Source organism: Typha latifolia, chromosome 11 (assembly GCF_019914945.1).
Source record: "Typha latifolia isolate L0001 chromosome 11, TyphaL0001v2, whole genome shotgun sequence".
NCBI classification, from domain to species: Eukaryota; Viridiplantae; Streptophyta; class Magnoliopsida; order Poales; family Typhaceae; genus Typha; species Typha latifolia.
The window spans coordinates 3,305,042-3,325,461 of NC_133096.1; positions in this window are offsets into that span (position 1 = coordinate 3,305,042).

Here is a 20,420-nt window from a genome sequence, read left to right on the forward strand (position 1 = left end):
ATATCAATTAGATTTCATGCTTTTCTTCTAAATGATAGATTATATGCATTTTATTCAGTCCTATAACAAGTCTTGCATATCAAGAATTTAGGTAGAAGAGAAGTCAAAAAATATATGATGCGATGAAATCTCCAATGGTACATGTATCACATGAATATTCATGCTAGTTTATCACATACATACTCATGTTAATCTATCACATACATACTCATGCTACATATTATTTCGACATAAAGTCATAACAGTATAGTAATATCTAATCATCTCTATATATCATTAACATACTCATATCCAGGATCAGTTTACTCACATTATTAATAAAATATGCTCAACTAAAATCATCTCTAGATAAGATCTTATAGTCATGCTAGAGGCCAAAACATGCATATACATAATTATATGATATATCATAATTTGAGAAAAATATCTAGGGGATAAGACTACTCATAATTTGATCATAAGATACAAAACACGTATCCCTCATGTCCGCCAACCGAGGGTCAACCCATCACAATCGGATCCACGGGGTCTCACATAAAGGGTTTGAGATCTGAAAATGTTTAGGTAATATAAAATTAGTTGTTTATCTAATTAAAATCCGTTCATGTAAAATACGATGATTTATTAGGTTTTAAAAGTTTTATTTATCTCTATAACTAGTTAGATTTATAATTATAAATAAAAATATAAATATAGATAAAAAACTAATTATAATTAAGTTGTTGTTCTCATTCTATCTTTGATTAATTAGGAACTAATAAATAACTAAATAAATAAGCCTAGTATTTCATTTGTTACAAAATAATAATAATATATAATAAATTATTAGGGTTACTTAAAATGTATATCATAAGAATATTAGTATATAAATCTAATAATTATAATTTACAAATCTATATATTAATCTATAGCTCACCTCATCATCGCTCTAAATATTTTCTAAGGATATCTTAAGTTGCTATCACATACCACATATCTAAGAGGGTTCAAAAAAGAAATAAAAATAGTCATGAGCTAAAGGCTCAATAAATAGACCTTACTTCGAATTCGTGATGCCAAACATAGACTAAATCATGTACTATATAATATGAATCGAAAATAAGCATGATGTCATGTATGAGTATGTATATATATATCCTTGATAACATATATATATAAATATAATCAATATTATCTCATGAATGGGCATATTATATTCTCAAACCAAAAATATATCTCATCATGAAATTATAATATAACATCACCAAATATAACAAATAATCATATATGTCAGAGCTAGATATAATTCATATATCTCTCACTATCACAGTCACACATCTCAACTCTGAATATCAATCGCCATGCTGGACCACGGTACCCAACCCCAAACTCGATACACATCATGACACAAGCTCAAAGCATACCCTATCATATGCTAAAGGTATCTCTGAAGATAATCATACTCTCCCACACGCTAATGTTATCTCTGAAAATAATCATACCCTGTCATACGCTAAGGGTATCTTTGAAGATAATCATACCCTGCCATATTATAAGAGTATCTCTAAAGGTAATCATACATTGCCATACTATAAGGGTATATCTAAATATAATCATACCCTGCCATACTCTAAGGGTATCTTAGTAAATAATCATACTCTACCATACGTTAAGGGTATATCAATGATAGTTGTATCCTGTCATATGCTAAGAGTACAACCATCAACCATCACCATACTATGTCATACGTTAAGAGTATGTCTAGTACCAGTCCAAACCAGATACCGTTCCAGCCATCACATCATATACACAAGTATTTTCATGATTTTGTATATTAAGATCAATCTCATTATTCTAAAAGGCTCACTCAATAATTTCTAGTAATAATTTAATATACAAGCCAACGGCTATATAAATGTTAATATAATCACTTTCTATACATCATTATCTATTTATCATCTAGCAGTAGAATAAACATCCATCAATTAATCTAACTTCCAAATAATCTATCAATCATAATAAATGATAATATCAATAGGCTCAATGAACAATTTTATCAAGTTATCTCTTTAATTAGTACCATCAAAACAACTAACATGTCAAAACACATAATATCACAATTTAACGGCTATGATTAAAACCAACATATCTCATTTCTAATTAAATCACTTAAACCTCATACTTCCTCAAGAGTCCCAACTTAATATTCTATTACAAAGTCCAACACATATACTGAACAATTTAATCTTATAGCATCATCAAAATTCTTCTATAACATCATTATTATCACTTAATACTCATAAAAAAACATATGATCGTCATGATATATCATACGCTAAGAGTACAACCATCAACCATCATCATATTTTGTTATACGCTAAGAGTATGTCCAATACCAGTCTGGACTAGATTCCATTCCAGCCATCACATCACACACACATGTATTTTCATAACTTTCTAATACATGATAGATCATATGCATATATCAAGTACTATAGTAGATCATGCAACCTAGAAATTTAGGGGGTAACGAAGCCATGAGGAAAAAGATACAACGTAGTCTCCAACTATATATCTAACACATGCATATCCCTGCTAGTCAGTCTATCATATGCACACTCATGCTAGAGATCATTTCGATATAAAGCCCCAACAGTATAATCATCTCCAATCATCTTTATATGTCATCAACATACTCATATCCCAGATTAGTCTAATTAAATGCATGATAAAATATGCTCAACTGAAATCACCTCTTGATAAAATCATATAATAATGCTGGAAGCCAAAACATTCATGTACATAATTATATAATATATCCTAATTTGAGAAAGGCATTTAGGGGATAAGACTACTCACTATCATATCAGAAGACCCAACACACATATCCCTCACGTCCATCAATCAACTATCACTCATCGCTAGTAATGTACCCAGGATCTTAAATAAGGGGTTCGGAGTCTGAAAATATTTAAGTAGAGTATGAAGTAGTCATTTATCCAATCATAATCCATTCAAGCAAAAATATGATAATTTATTAGGTCTAAAAATTAATTAGATTCATAGGATAAATTTAATTATGATAATATTAATATGCTAATACCATTATTTATATTTATTAATAAGAATCCTAATTTGCCAATTATAGAGTAAGCAATATAGTAATTTATCTCCTTTTGTATATAATTAATGACAACCATATATATATATATAATTATAAATAATTTTATTAATAATTATTTTGCGATACTTGCTCTTATTTAATTAATGATAAATTATATGAAAAATAGCCATTATCCTATTATACAAAAATAATATGCAAGCTTAGTATTTCATTTTATACAAAGTAGTAGACACTAATAAAATGCTAAAAAAGTTATATAAAATATAGATATAAATATAAGATTATTATTAATAAGGCTACATGTAGTGATCTAATAATTAATAACTAAACCATAAATAAAATCTATATGAAAATATTTATAATTATAATTAATAAATTATTATACTAAAATTACTTAGTTATACTAGCGGGAGTAAATTATCAAATAATTAATTATCTAAATAAATTAATTTACCTAACATTAGAAAATAGATTAAATAATTAAAAGAAAAAAAAATTCTCACTATTGTAGCAAGAGGAGGAACTGAGAAGGGAGAAGAAGAATAAAGGAAGAAGAAAAGAAAGAGAGAAAGAAAGAAAGGAAGAAAGAAAGGGAGAAGAAGAAGAGAAGAGAAAAAGGAGGGGAGGAGAGTGTGGACCCGGGTCGGTAGGGAGGGCACCGGCCACTGGCTGGCTAGCCGGCGGCTCGGCTCCGGCAAGCTCAAGCTCAGGTGAGTGCGAGAGAGAGAAAGAGAGAGAGAGAGGGAGGGAGAGGAGCTCACCGACAATTGTGAAGGTAGCAGCGGTGGTTTCCAAGGACAGCAACGGCGGCAGCGATGGTGGCGGTAGGCCAGTGTCAGCAAGAGAGATAGAGAGAGTGATTTAGAGGGCAAGAGAGAGGCGGTGGGGCTAGGGGTGTTGGTGGCGGTAGCGGGGCCCGCCTCGCTAGTGGCTAGGGACGCATGGCGCCCTCAGCACATGCCAGCCACCCCTGCATGGCACGAGGGTGACCATGTTGTGCCATGCAACGATTTTATTTTTTTTTATTTTTTTTATCTTTTAGATAGGTTGTTACACCTAATCTTAGTTGGGGTTGTTAGGTACTATTAAGACGTAGAAGGCACTCCATTTATGGTCGTATACTTATGCAATTGCTATGATACTACACTGCACAAACAAGCATAATGTAACACACATCATTATCATGTACTAGTGTTATCATTAATCGTGCCCAAGGATATGCATAGGAACCATGATACGTGTAACCATGCCGAACAACAAATAAAGTTACGGACCAAATCTGGAACAATCCGTCTGTAGGATGATTATAAAAATTTAGGTGATAGTAACCTCACGAGTTAGGGTTCTAATGACTTTAATTTCATGTCAATCGAATGTCTGTATGGAAAGATATAAATTAAAATAGTGGAGCAAAGTCAAAATGGGGTAGAATAGTAAAATATCCGATGTTGCGGTCGTCGGAGGGTACCGGACGACCAAGGGTGGTGGTGGACGACCGTAGGATAGGGTTGCTACTGGAGGTGATGGTGGCTATGGGTTGGAGGTAGAATTAGGGTTTCTAACTTAGATTTACTCCTAGAAAGATAACGACGATCTAACGGCTACTGTAAAAGATAAGGACGATAATTAATGCAAGGTAAATAAACTTAACTTAACTCAATATTCCTTCTATTCAATTCCATGACTAAACAAAGAAGCCCAGCCCCTTTATATATAGAAGTCAGGTATAATCAGTCTTACTCGGACTAGCCCTAAAGGCTTATACGACTCGAACTCAGACTTGCCTTAAATTAACCTTAAAGGCTTATACGACTCAAACTAGGACTTACCTTAGATTAACCCTAAAGGCTTATATGAATTGAACTAGGACTTGCCTTAGAGGCTTATATGACTTAATTGAACTTGCCTTAGTGGCTTACATGACTTAGCTAAATCAGCATTTCTTATCCTTCTCGGAATGATTCTTTGTTCTTCTAGAGATAGAGTCCGAATTGGAGAAACCTTAAATACGGAAGTTATAAATTAGGACGTCTTCGATCTTTCCAACTGATCTTATAATATTTGATCGTCTATAGAATATTCTTCGAATATTTTTCTGAAACTATGCAGAGTTGAATTAGTTAACTAACAAATTCTAACCTAATAAGACTCTAATTAAAGAAAATAAGCAGATAAGATAACTAGACTCAAACCATTGAGCCTAATCTTGATGTGATCCGATCTGACCCGATTTGTATCATAATAAATGCATGCACACATGCATGATATAAATGTGATGATGTCATAAGGTAAGACAATTGCATTATCTATACTACTCCTAGACTATAGAAATTTGACTTGCCTAACGTCGCTTTCTTGATACTAGCTCCAAATATGCCATGTTTTGATCTAACCACATGGGTTAAGTTAGTCAAGTCGGTTGAGTTGAGTCTATTTATATTTTTAATTGATTAATGCTTAGGTAAGCCACTAAGCCAAATCCAATTAAGTTAGGAAAACCCTTAAGGTAAGAGTCCAAGTTGCCATAAAGTAAGAGTCCTAGTTGAATTAGGAAAGCTAATAAGGTAAATCCTAATGAAAGTCAGTCTAGGTTTAGCATCTATTAATATGTGGAGTGTAGCCCCAAATATTTATGCCTGGAATGAATATTAAGTTAAGCAAAGTTAAGTTTATTTACCTTACATTACTTTAGATTGTAGCCCTTTATTTTTCCCTAGGAGTATATCTAAGTTAGAAACCCTACCTTCCGATCATCTGCCACCACTCTCAGACGACCACCGCAACGTCAGATATTTACTATTTTGCCTTGTTCTTACCATCCTCCACTATTTCAATTATATATTTTCATCCATACGTTCGATTGATGTGAAATAAGAGCCATTAGAACCCTCTCTTGTTAGGCTACTTACTTCTAAATTTTTATAATTTTCTTATATCCAAATAAGTTCAGATTTGGTTTGTAATATTGTTATCAGAGCCGACGTTCTTTGGACAATGGTTATTACGCTATCCAAGACAAATGAGGAAGAAGCGACCATGGAGGATCAGGAAGTCATCTCTGTTCTGTGGGAGTATCTCCGGCACCCCTTCCACCACTAGCAACCATCGATGACAAGACACTAGTGGGGGCGGAGGTATTTTTAATGAATTTTCAACCGAAATAAAGGAGAGCTCCGAAAGGAGCGAGAAGGCTCTCCAAGCCCTTGACAACAGCTATCCTAGCTTGTTATGGCCACTTCGCACTGCCAGACATGGTGGAAATTGACCAAGAATGGCCACCAACTCTGAGTTGTGAGAGAGGGGACGAGCCGGCCCAAACTACTACCTCGACTCCTCTGATCGCAGTGGAGGTCCCTCCAGCACTATAGACCTTCCCCGCAACCGCTGCAACACCATAGTAGCCATCAGTTGTGGTCGCTGAGTTGTCTTTCCTAGCTGTGGTGGAAGTGGAAGCTAGGGCCCTAAACCCTAGCCTTCCACCTATAATGATCTAGGCTCTCCCGGCCCAAACCACCACGTCCGGTCCCTTAGACAAGACCTCCGGACCCAAGCCAGGATGGTGACAACCATAGGAGAAGGTCAAAAAATCACCGTCAACGATGCTCATCACTATAGTGAACATTAGGTCCGGCATTCCAAAGACCACTAACGATCCTGCTCAGCCTCCTTGGGCTGACTGCCACCCAATGGTAGCCATCGTAGCCATCGAAGACCACCTTATGGCCAAAATCGACGACCATGCTTGCGGCATTATTGCTAAATGAGGCCATATCGGGGTGGCTTCCATAGGCCTCGCCGCCACCTCAACTTCATGGCAGTGGGACTACGACCACCAACTGCAGCAGTCGGCGATGCTCCTTTGCCGTTGTGGCTTCAACTTGAGCATGAACTTGATAATGGTCGATTGCTGGTGGTCCACAACCTTGCCCAGTCGCTACCTGATGTGACAAATCTGATTAGATCAATTCACGGGGGCATTAGACTCGACTGATCGAGTCAATTTATCTTTTTAATTATTTCATGATGTAAGCCTTTTAGGCAAGTCTAGTTTAGTCATGTGAGCCAATAAGACAGTTGAAATAAGTCATGATAGCCCTTAAGGCAAGTCTAGTTAAGTAAGCATTTAAGGAAAATCGTAATTCGAGTCGTGCTAACCTTTAGGGCTAATCCTAGTGGGACTCATTGTAACCGACCTCTATATATAGAGAGGGTTGGGCTCTTTGTTAAGCATCCAAGCATTGATAAATCTATTCTAGCCTTGAGTTTATCTTAGGAGTAAGAATATGATAACCTAGGAGGAGAAGTAAATCAATCTCCCTTCATCACCACCATCGCTGCTCATCATCTTCCTCACCATCACCACCGCCATCATCCCTCCTTCCACCCTCTCCATCTACCATCATTCACCCTAATCAAAGCCTACATTCCCTTGTTGTGGATCATCTCTAGTTGGTCCATAACAATTTGGTATCACAGCCGTTATTATCCTCGGACTAGATGACAATCACACGAAGGATGGTAGCAAGAGTAACCGGGGAGACTTCTATGGTCAGGGATCCACCACTAGTGATGACTACCTAACTACCTGGCATGAACTGCCTACACCAAGGCCAGGGCTTGAGCAACCCGCGGCTAGAGATTGGCTTGAGCCACCTATGGCTAGGGCAGGCAATTTTCGTCTTGGGATGAGTTTGCTTCCGCCCTATGTACTTGGTTCGGTCTGACTGAGTATGAAGACTTGCAAGCAATCTTAACTAAGCTAACTCAATGGACCATAGTCCGAGCCTATAAAGAAGAGTTTGAAAGAATTTGCAACCGCGTACCAGGTTGGTCATATTCAGCCCTCCTCAACAGCTTCATTAGTGGACTCAGGTCCGTCATACAAGCGGAAGTCAAGGCCTTGAGGCATAGGACATTGTTGGAGGCCTTTTCTACAGCAGACATGATGGAGGATAAGGTCCAGGAGCTATGAAGAAGCTCCAAGGTGCCATGGAGCCCTACAGACTGGAGAGGATCCTGGCCGGCTCCATCGAGCAATGCTGGATTTGGTCCTCCCACTCGACCGCAAGGGGGGAAGTCCCTACAACCTTGTGCTCCTCTCACCTACTTCAGAGGGCAATGGAAGAGCTTCTCCCGACGGCTAACCATGGCACAAATCGAGGAAAGGAGGGCCAAGGGTTTGTGCTTCCACTGCGATGAGAAGTTTTCTCCAACACACATGTGGAAAACAACTTGCGACGATCATGTTCCTCGGAGGAGATGAGGAGGGCGAAATGGAGCCGTGGGGCGATGAAGAGGAGGTAGCGAATATGGAGGTCGCGGACCACGAGGATGAGGTGCATGCCAAGTTGAGCTTACATGCCTCTTTGGGCTCGCGAGCTCCCTGAACCCTATGGGTAGAAGGTTCGATCAAGAAGCACCGAGTCGAGATACTAATTGACTTGGGCAGCACACATAATTTCATGGATGAGAAGTTGGTGCGACAAATTGGGTTGGGGGTGACTCCAACCATTGGACTCGATGTAGCCATCGGAGATGGCATAGTCTCATGGACTGATAGTAGCTGTGATGGAGCTGAGGTGCAGATCCAAGGTGAGATGTTACTATTGGACTTGCACCCCTTCATGCTCAAGGGGGCCGACTTGGTCCCAGGAGTTCAATGGCTTTAGGGCTTAGGCCCAATCCTAGTTGATTGGCACGATGTGGATGGATTTTGAGTATGAGGGGAGACCAATTCGACTCGAAGGGTTGCGGCCAAACCCTAGAGTCAAGCCATAATCGGGTTTCCACAAGCCAATCCCTTGAAGGTGGCTAGCATGGTGTGCTGGCCACGACCGAAGATGCCCAAGGAGCTCCGAGGCTTCCTCGACCTCACCGGCTACTACCGTCGATTCATCCAGGGCTACGGGATGATTGCAGCCCCGCTGACTGCCCTACTCTGTAAAGTCGGGTTCGAGTGGGATGATAAGGCGGAATACACATTTGAAGAACTCAAGAAAGCCATGACCAAGGCACCCGTGTTAGTCATAACAGATTTCACCAAGACCTTTGTTGTCGAGTGTGACGCATTTGGGTCAAGGAAGGGTGACCCGTAGCCTAAATGAGCAAGGCTCTCTCGCAACGATTGCGCCAATTTTGATGCATCTCGGGAAAAGTGCACACCGATTAAAGAAGTATGCCCACTACTTACTTAGGCAAAGAATCCACACTCCAGCACAACAAAGGAGACTATGACTTGGTTTACCAAAAGGTTACAGAGAACGGTGCAGTCGATACACTCTTGCGCCAACCTGATGCTACCGAGTTAGGCACCCTATCGATTCTAACCCTTGTTGGACTGAATCAGGGATGCACCTTGAAGGATCCAAGCCTAGTGGAACTTGTGGCTCAGGTGACTCAAGACCCATCAAGTCAGATCGAGTATAGTATGAGAGATGGACTTGTGCTCAAGGGGGATCGGATCCTAATCCCAACTAATGCAGACTTGTGGACCGCCTTGATTAGCCACTTCCAAGACTCACCCCTCGCGGGCCATGAGGGCATCTTTTGGACCCACAAGCAACTATGCCTCAATTGCTAGTGGACCGGCATGAAGAAATACATGCGCAACTACATCCACACATGTGAAGTCTGCCAACGTGCCAAAGCAGATTCAACCAAGATCATACATTCGCAAATTATGTAGTGGATGAAGGCTAGTTCTACAGGGACTCGTTATAATCGACCACTATATATAGAGGGTTGGGCGTCTTGTTAAGCATCCAAGTATTGAGAAAGTTTCTAGTCTTTAGTTTATCTTAGGAGTAATAGTAAGATAATCTAGGAGTAGAAATAAATTAATCTACATTCATAACTGCCATTTTTGCCCATCATCTTCCTCATAATCAGCACCGCCATCATCCCTCCTTCTACCTTCTCCATCGACCATCATTCACCCTAATCAAAGCCTACATTCCCTTATTATGGCTTATCTCTAGTTGGCCCGTAGCACTGTCGGTGCCCATGCAGGCTACAATTACGTCCCTTAAACGAAAAATAATTTTAGCCCTAGGGTTAGGGTTAGGGCAATCCTAACGGAGAGATGAAGTGCATGTATTGTGAGGCGTGCTAAATTTTCATGATCTGGTTTGACCAACTTGCATGAACTAGTTGGTAACCCAAGAGCGTTACTTGGGGCTCGAGTAAGAGCCCGAGGATGATTGGTGAGATGCTATAGTGGACCCACATGAACGAATTGAGTTGTATCTGCATGTAGACTCGTGGGCCCATGAGCATGACATAAGCTAGAAGTACCAACTCACGTACTAGTCACCTTGAGGACAAGGAGTAGGAAAGCATGGTGGATCATTACAATCCGATCACTTGGGTTAAATTAGTCGAGTCAGTTGAGTTGAGTTTGTTTATCTTTTATTTGATTCATTATTAGTGTTAGGTTTTCAATTATTGGCAATTATGTACAAAATATTCTAAGTGTATTTATACATGTATATGAGCTTTTATACAAGTCTAGAAAATATCTGTTTTGAAGAATTGTAAGATTATTCAAGGAAAAGTTTATGAGTTCACATTGCGTTCACACCGTGTTCACACCGCGTTCTCATGTGTTCACACAGATAGAGAGCTGCGTTCACAAGCACGTTCGAACGCAGCTACATGCATTCACATAAACCGAGAGCTGCGTTCACAAGTGCGTTCGAATACGAGTACATGCGTTCACACAGACCGAGAGTAGCGTTCACAAAAGCGTTCGAACGCAACCTGAGAAATTCAGGCTGTTGCGTTCGAACACACTTGGACTTTCTAAACTTCAGAGGTTGACTACTAGTTTTGAAACTCTATGTATGGAGGATAATGAGAAATTTGATGAGTTTTATGTAAAGCTGAGTGATATAGTCAATTCAAGTTTCAACCTAGGAGAAAAAATTCTTGAAAACAGAATTGTTTGTAATATCCTTAGGTCTCTTCCAGAAAGGTTTCATGCGAAAGTTACAGCTATTGAGGAAAGTAAGGACATCGATTCTATGAAAGTTGAACAATTGGTAGAAAATCTATAAACATTTGAGTCTAGCCTTTCGGAATCGAGGAAGTCCAAAGAGATGGCCCTATCCATAGTTGAATAAAATATAGAGGAGTCTGATAATGAAGGTGATTTGGATGTTGAGATGTTGACTATGTTTGTCAAAAAGTCAATAAATTATTTCGAAAGCCAAACAAGTTCAATGCTGAAAAACTTGAGAAAAACAAAGATTTTGTGAAAAAGAAGAATACTTTGAGTTCGAATATAGGGGTAAGTAACAACATTGTCAAACAAAAAAAATAAGAATTCTGAGAATAGAGTTCGATGTTTTGAATGTTCTAATTTTGGACACATCGCAGAAGAATGCCCTAATCGTCTTAAAAGGAAGGGTAAAGGTATGAAAGTCACTTGGAATGACTCAGATGGATCTGATGATGATTCTGAGAAAGACGAATAAAACTTTGTAGCTTTTGCCTCCTCTCTTCTTAAGACTAACTGTATAGTTGATACTGATAGTACAAATGATCAGGATATGTTACCAGGTGAGAAAGATGAATCTGAAATACAAAAGGCATATAATGACTTGTACCTAGAGTTGTTTAAACTTAAGAAAAGTAATCTTAGACTATTTCAACGACCCAAGGTAATCGAATCAGAAAGAAATCAATTTGAGGAGAAGTACAAATTGGAACTTGAACGTGTCAAAAACCTTTCTGAACAACTTGACAATGCGAAAAATAAGATGAAGACTGATGAAGTTGAACTAGAGCGATTGCAGAAAGAAGTGATATTTTTTAAAGGGAAGAACAAACTAGACGAGATTTTAAAAGCTCAGATTTCTAGAAAAGACAGGTATGGTATTGGATACTCTAGTAATTCAAATAATAATAAAATTATCTTTGTTTCTGCAGGTATACAAAATGAAGATAACTTGAGGTCATCAACCATATTTTCAAAGCAATCCTAGATAAATGTTTCTAAACTGAAGTTTAATCAACAATCTGGTAACTCTTTTGCGGCGCCAAAGGTAAACTTTAGTCACACTCCTCAACAAAAAGTGAGTAGAAAATGGTTTGTTCCGACATGCTTTCATTGCGGCATTCTATGGCATATTCGACCTCATTGCAAACTTTTATAAAAACCTAGAAGTGCTTTCATTTATGGAATAAAAACAAAGGCCATATGGGTCAAGAAAAGTGATTTGAAATGTTATGTTGTGCATACAACCTTGAAAGCTTTAAATTCTGATTTGTGGTATTTAGACAGTGGCTGTTCAAGACATATGTCGGGTGACAAGTCCTTATTTTCTAATATCGAAGAACATGAAGGGGGAGTTCTAACATTTGGAGATGGAAATTCATCCAAGGTAATAGGTAAAGGAAATGTAAGTTCTCTAGGGGTTCCTATTCTTGAAAATATTTTTTATGTTAAGGGCTTGAAAGCAAATCTACTAAGCATCAGTCAATTTTGTGATGAAGATTATGAGGTAAAATTCTCCAAAAATGATTGTACTATTCTAGATCATGATGGTAATGTTATATGTTATGGATCTAGAACATCTAATAATTGTTATATTGTTGGAACTTCACATAAACTGAAATATAATAGTGCCTCTTTCGACATTGCAGATCTTTGGCATCAACGTCTTGAACATGTGAATCACAATGAATTATTTAATCTGTCTGAACAAGAAGTGGTAAGAGGAATACCTAAGATGAAAGAAATGTCAAAAAGAGTGTGCGGTCCGTGTCAAATTGGAAAACAAATTAGGATCTCACATAAGAAGATAAATGCAGCTACCACTGACCATGTGCTACAATTAGTTCACATATACTTAATGAGTCCAAAAAAATTGGAAAGTCTTGGAGGAAAACGCTATATATTCTTAATGGTTGATGATTACTCCAGATATACCTGGGTTGCCTTTTTGCATGAGAAGTCTGAAACCTTTGAAGTTTTTAAATCACTATGCTTAAAATTGCAGAATGAAAAATCTACTACCCTAGTTAGGATTCGTTTTGATCATGGTAGAGAATTTGAAAATGAAATTTTTTTCATATTTTACGATTCTCTTGGTATTCAACATGAATTATTAGCTCCTATAACTCCACAACAGAACGAGATTGTGGAAAAAAAGAACCGAGTTGTGCAGGAAATTGCTAGGGTTATGCTTCACGCTAAAAAAATTATTCAAAGGTTTCGGGCAGAGGCGGTCAATACAGCGGTACATGTGATAAATCGTGTTTATCTAAGACCAGATACAAAAATGACTACATATGAAATCTGGAAAGGTAAGAAACCTAGTGTTAAATATTTTCGAGTTTTTGGTAGTGCGTGATCGAGAATATTTGACTAAATTTGACACTAGAAGTAGTGATGGCATCTTCTTAGGGTATTCTAATAATAGCAGAGCTTATAAAATATTTTATCTTGGCACTTATACTATTATAGAATCTTTTAATGTTATTATAGATAAATCCACTGCTGATATAATTGAAGCTACTCCTATTTTTGTTTCTGCAGGTACACATGACGAAGAAATTGGAAAGGAGTTTGATTTGGAAATTAAGAATCAGGATGAGGACAAAGTTGAAATGAACAAAGATGACTGCAACGTACTAGAACCATATGCCAGAATGAAATTAAATCATCCACTATCACAAGTGATCAGAGACGTGAATGAACCAATGAAGACAAGATGACAAATCCAAAGTGAGGTATCATTTACTTGTTATACATCTTTTTTTGAATCTAAAAATGTGAGAGAAGCATTGCTAGACGATTCTTGGGTTAATGCCATGCATGAGGAATTACAACAATTTTCTAGAAATGATGTTTGGTATTTAGTTCCTAGACCTAAGAATGTGAACATCATTGGAACAAAATGGATATACAAGAATAAAAGTGATGAACATGATAATATAGTTCGAAATAATGCTAGATTAGTAGCACAGGGATATACTTAGGTTGAGGGTATAGATTTTGATGAGATATTTGCTCCTGTTGCTAGATTAAAGTCTATTCGTATACTGCTTACTATTGCTTGTCATTTAAAATTTAAATTATTTCAAATGGATGTTAAAAGTGCTTTCTTGAATGGTACTCTGAATGAAGATATTTATGTGGAACAACCTAAGGGGTTCGAAGATCATAAATTTCCTTCTCATATGTTTAAATTGAAAAAGGCCCTCTACGGGCTAAAACAAGCTCCAAGAGCTTGGTATGAAAAGTTGACTACTTTTTTAGTGGATGCGGGGTTCACTCGAGGGAGAGTGGACAAGACATTGTTAATTAGACGTGTGAACAAGAGTTTAGTTGTGGCACAAATATATGTGGATGACATTGTCTTCGGGGCAACGAGTCAATATTTAGCTAAGGACTTTGAAGATATCATGCATAGTTATTTTGAGATGAGCATGATGGATTAGTTGAAGTTCTTTTTGGGACTTTAAATTACTCAATTGGAAAGAGGGATATTTATCGCTCAAACTTAGTATGCTAAGGATCTTGTGACTAAATTCGGTTTAGAAAATGCAAAACATGCTAGAACTCCTATGAGTACAACTACCAAACTAGATAAGTGTATTTCAGGAAAAAGTGTTGATTAGACACTATATTGGAGCATGATTGGTAGTCTTTTGTACTTAACTGCTAGTAGACTAGACATTGCATTTAGCGTCAGTGTGTATGATAGGTTTCAGTCTGAACCTAAGGAGACACATTTGTTTGCTGTGAAACGTATGATAAAATATGTCGGTGGCACAATTGATTTAATTATCTGGTTAACTTATGACTCGGGTGCTATCATATTGGGATACACGGATTCTAATTTGGCAGGTTCATGTGATGACAGAAAAAGTACCTCATGTGGATGTTTTTATATTGGAAACAATCTTGTTGCTTGGCATAGTAAGAAACAAAACTCGATATCTTTATCTACTGTGAAGGCCGAGTACATTGCAACGGGAAGTTATTGTTCTCAATTATTATGGATGAAACAGATGGTAAAAAATTACAGCATTAAACAAGAAACTATGGTGCTTTATTGTGACAACATGAGTGCTATTAATATATCGAAAAATCCTATTCAACACTCGCGTACAAAACATATTGATATCTGATATCATTTTATATGCAAGTTAGTTGAAGACAAAATAATAGCATTAGAACATGTTGAGACGGAGAAACAGTTGAGAGATTTGTTTACAAAACCTTTGGATATACAGAGATTCGAGTATCTTCGTACTTCTTTAGGGATTTGTGCTTTGGATTGATTTTTTTGTGTTTTCGTTTGCATGTTTTTTTATTTCATTTTATTTTTTAGGTTTTCTTTTACTCTGAAATTTTCTCTTTGGTTTTAGTTTCAGATTTGTCGAGAGTTTTATTTTTTATAAACTTTTTTTTATGCACTCTTATATTCAATAATATATTCTCGACATATAAATATGATTTTTTTTTTGATTATGAGTTATTATAGTCAATTTTGTCATGTTGTAGTATATTGTATCATTTCTGATTTATTCACTCTCTCGACTTCTATGATAATTAAACTAAATTTAATGTACTCATAACGTGTGTATATTCTTGAGTGAGCATGACATCATGAATTTTTTTTTAAATAGCTCACTATTTACTTTGATTTGCACAATTTGACCTCGTGCTTAGTTATTAAAAATGTGTTCATAAAAGATCAATAAAAAGGGCTACAATGAGTTAGTGTGAAAGCAATCTTGTTTAGAGTCCAGTTTGACTCAGTACATTGCTTGCAAATTAAATAACAAAAAAATTTGATATATGTGAATATCATCTTGCATATTATTTGATATGTACTACAAGAAAATGGCTACCCACTCATGTGTGAAAGCCATCATTGCACCTATTTGGTTTTAGTAAAAAAATTACAGGAAAATTTGATGTTCTATTATGGAGAATAAGTCAAAAACTGTAAATTTAAATACTAAGTCGGTTTAACTACTGTATTGTATCATTGTTTAAATAGAAAAATTTATTTAAAAAGAATGTTTCGTATTATCTATGCTCAACTTGCATATGCATATTGGTTATAATATGCTTTTGATGATTTGATTGATCTATGTATAACTTATTTCATTTGATTGTCATATTCTATGTCTTGAATCTATTTTGAATTTCTAGAAGTGCATCTGCAAAAAGAATTTTTAATTTTTAGACTTTTTACTTAAAAAAAAGGGGCGTTCAAACGCAGACTTCTTGAGTTCGAATGCAGTGACTGCGCGTTTGAACACGCAGACTGGTGTGTTCGAACGCACTCGGGGGTTCTTTAAATATTGCGTCCAAACCCAAGGGTTTTCATCTTCCATCTTTCAAACCCTAAAAACCCTTCATTTTCTTCCTCCCAAATCTTCAAGATCTTCATCTTTTTCATCAAAATTTTCACTTCCAACCCTTTTAAAGGGTAGTTCTCCTCCGGATCTAGCGTCTTTCGGCCGAAACTTTAAGTTTTTCTTCACTTTTTGCGCGGTATGATCATCCATCAATTTTCTTATTTTTTATTCAATTGAGTCTCTTGATCTTGATTGATTTCGTGCGTTTTCGACTTTTGATCACGTTAGAGTTAATATCTTGATGTTTCTTCTGCGATTGAACATGATAACTTAGTTTTTTTTAAGTGGAAGATGGATTTCACTTAGGGTCTTCATGGTTTCTAGAATATTTTGGATTTCTTATTATTTTTTGTATGCTTTGGGCATGTGTTGAATATTGCGACTTGTTTCTTTCTCTAGAATGCTTAAAATAATTGCAGTTTCCAAGAAACCAAGGCTGCCTTCGTCACCATCTTCGGCTCCCATGTTTTCTACATCTACTACTGTAGGGCGATATAAACATAATTTTGGCACTCGCCTATTATCTGTGAACGACTAGTTGTCATTTCTGATTTTTGCGCCTTGGGGATCGAATAGATATTTATTGAGCGAGGATGGTTGTCCGTGTGTCGGATGAACAAGATAGCATATGTGGAGGTTGTCAGGAAATTTTTTAGCAATGCCACTATTTTGGAACGTTGTATATGTTCTACCGTCCATGGGGTTTCGGTATATTTGGACTTCGATGTCATTCGTGCTGAACTCCAACTTCCTAGTGGCGAGTTCTAGTATCCATCTTCTAATCCGCACCCTAATGTTAAATACTATGCTAGTAATGTGTTAATCAAAGGGGAACGTTGGAAAGGAAACATGATGCCTCATGCGAAACTGACGCCAGTGGCTCGCATGCTACACCTGTTTTGTCTTTACAACGTCACCCCAAAGACTCGACATTCATGCCTTTCTCCTTCATGCGATGCTGTCAGGGATTTCTATTGATTTGGCTGCTGTGATATACGATTCTATTTTGACAGCTGCACAGAAAAAAGCGCCTTGTGAAGGGTTGCCATTTGGTATTTTATTACCAAATTGTGCACTCAGAGTGGGGTGCGAGTGGATGCCTCAGAAGCTTTGCTTACTGCTAAAAACTGTTAGATCGAATAACACTTAAGTGGAGTCAACCTCATGGTTAGTCGTCTCCTCTCAAGCCATCCTCCTCTTCCGCCGCTGGACGTCCATCACACCTCGACAGTTTTGTTGACAGTTCTGACGATGATTCATATCATCCTAAGGGAGAGTTACCACAGTTCTCTAACTGTTTTGATCAGCTTAGCACTTAGGTGCGGGACTTACATTCGCCCGTGAATGATTTACAAGCTGAGCAAGCTCGTTAGGGGACCGTGCTCGACTCCGTGTTGTCGATTCTTCATCGTCAGTTTCCTCCTAGTTCTTTGTCTTTGGAATTTGCGTCAAAAAGGGGGAGAGTTTAGATGTTTGGAGTGAGTTTAGGAGTTTACTGGTGTAGGGGGAGTACTAGCGTAGGGGGAGTTTAATAGTTTAAGTTTACTGGCTAATACCTTTGCTTGAAGAACTTGTGAACTTGTGAACTTGAATATTGTGATGCCCTAACTCTAGGGTGGTTGAAGAAGCAATTTTGAAGGAGACTTATTGAGACTACATCGGTTCTTCAACTAACAAGGTTCTACTCTTCTAAAAAGCTTAATCTTTCATCTTAAGGGCTAGCTAAACGAAAAATCAATCTCGAGGACTACTGAGGTTGGACATCAATCACGAGAAGTAGTTAATCGTGGGTTCTAGCGAGCATGACTGAGAGGAACAAAGTCGTTTTGATCGATAGGTTATTTTGTGAGTCAGTCTTGTAACTGCTACTATTCTAGTGATTGGTTTTGATTCGAGTTTGGATCCGTAGTCTTTTTCTGTTTTGGTTTTTCCATGTTAAAATCTTGGCGTTCATCTCTGCTTTCATTTTTAATATTTCTTCGAACTTTTACTTAAGCGAACGAGTGATATCATTGCCTAGGATTTAGATACATATTTGTGTCTATGGGTTTTTCAATTAGGTAAGCCACTAAGGATAGTCCAATTAAATTAGAAAAGCCCTTAAAGAAAAAGTCTTAGTTGCTTAAAGCAAGAGTCCTAGTTGAAATAGGAAAGCTAATAAGGTAAATCCGAATGAAAGTCGCTCTAGTTTTAGCCTCTATAAATATATGGAGTGTAAACCCTAATTATTTATGCCTGGAATGAATATTGGGTTACGCTAAGTTTAGTTTACTTACCATGCATTAGTTTCAATCGTAGCTATCTATATTTTCTCTAAGTTAGAAACCCTATCACCACCTTCAAACCATAGCCACTATCTATCTTCACCAGCCACAAACTCATACAGCCGACCACCACCATCCCACGGTCGTCCGCCACCCTCTGACAACATCCGTAACGTTGGTTTCTCCTATTTCCTCCACTACTTTAGTTATAACTTTCCATCCAGATCTCCGATTGACTTCATTCCAAAGCCATTAGATTTGAGACTCTGACATTACTACCTTTCAAAATCTCAGGATCATCCTATGAATGAATTGTTCCAAATCTAGTTCATAACATGCCATGGGATCATCCTCGCATGGTATGAAGACCAACTCAATAATTATAGTAATATAAGCACAACATTCCTATCATTGATTAATTAGATAATCCTATTGACTTTCACTATAAGCTCAGGTGGGTCAATCTAATAACTTTTATATTTATTAATCAGATAAAGCTGACATAGTTGTACCAAGGCCTGATACGTTATTAAAAGCAATTTAAACAATTTACCTTGAATTATCATTTCACTAACTATTATCAATCTAAAGTAAATCACATAGGCAATATTCAATTAATCTGCTTCGTTAAAAAAACAACCTACTTAATTGCTAGTTTCTTACATTGATCTGTAATAATTCTCTGATAGGAGAAATTAATAATACACAGACTACCGATCCGTTTGTTAAAATTTGATTTAACCAAAAATTATAATTGACCACACTAAACTCCACTTAGAGCTAATTCTCAATTATGAGCAATTAGAAATGGCACTCTCAGGCCATAGTCTAATCCATTAAAATTAATTTACAGCAACTATTTAGCAAGCGATCCTCTAAAAATAATTAATTAAGGTTCTTGATAACATAGATACTTACATAAAACATAGATACTGACATAGATACTTACATAAATAAATAAGGAGCCACTAATCGAAAAACCATAAATAAACTCAGCAAAATTGGGTCCAAAGCAACAAATGCGAAAAGCGCTAAAAAAGCTAGCTGGGCTGGGCTGCAGCACCCACAAGGAAGCATGGTTTGCACCGCAACCTAACCTATGGGCTGGACTACACCCAACCCTACCCAACATGGTCTGGGCGACAAGCAGCCCAAGTAGCCCAACCAATCCTGACCTTGGGCTGGGCTACACCCAACCGAAATTGCACTCGGGTTGGGCTTAACCCAAGAAAAACCCAAAGCTAGGCTCGGCTACAGCACCCTGCCCAGCCCACCACCCCACCTCCTCTTTCTGGATATTCGGCCAAGGATAGTTATGCTAAACAATTTTTTGCCTTCCAAGGGACAACGAAGGAGTATAACGTACTACAAACAAGTTTTCATTTAGAAGGTCCTGCACTTCATTGGTTTTGGTCGGCTTCTACCAAAAACTGGCTTGCAAGATGGGCCAGTTTCAGAACCAGTATTTTGAGACATTTTGGATATGAAGGATATAAGGACTTTTATATTCTCCTCACAAAGATAGTGTAGTGGACTACGCATGTTTTCATCTAGAAGGTCTTGCTCTTCACTAGTATAGGTCGGCTTCTACCCAAAATCAGCTAGTGAGATTGGCTGATTTCGACACCATATTTCATGACGTTTTGGATATGAAGGATATGAGGACTTTGATG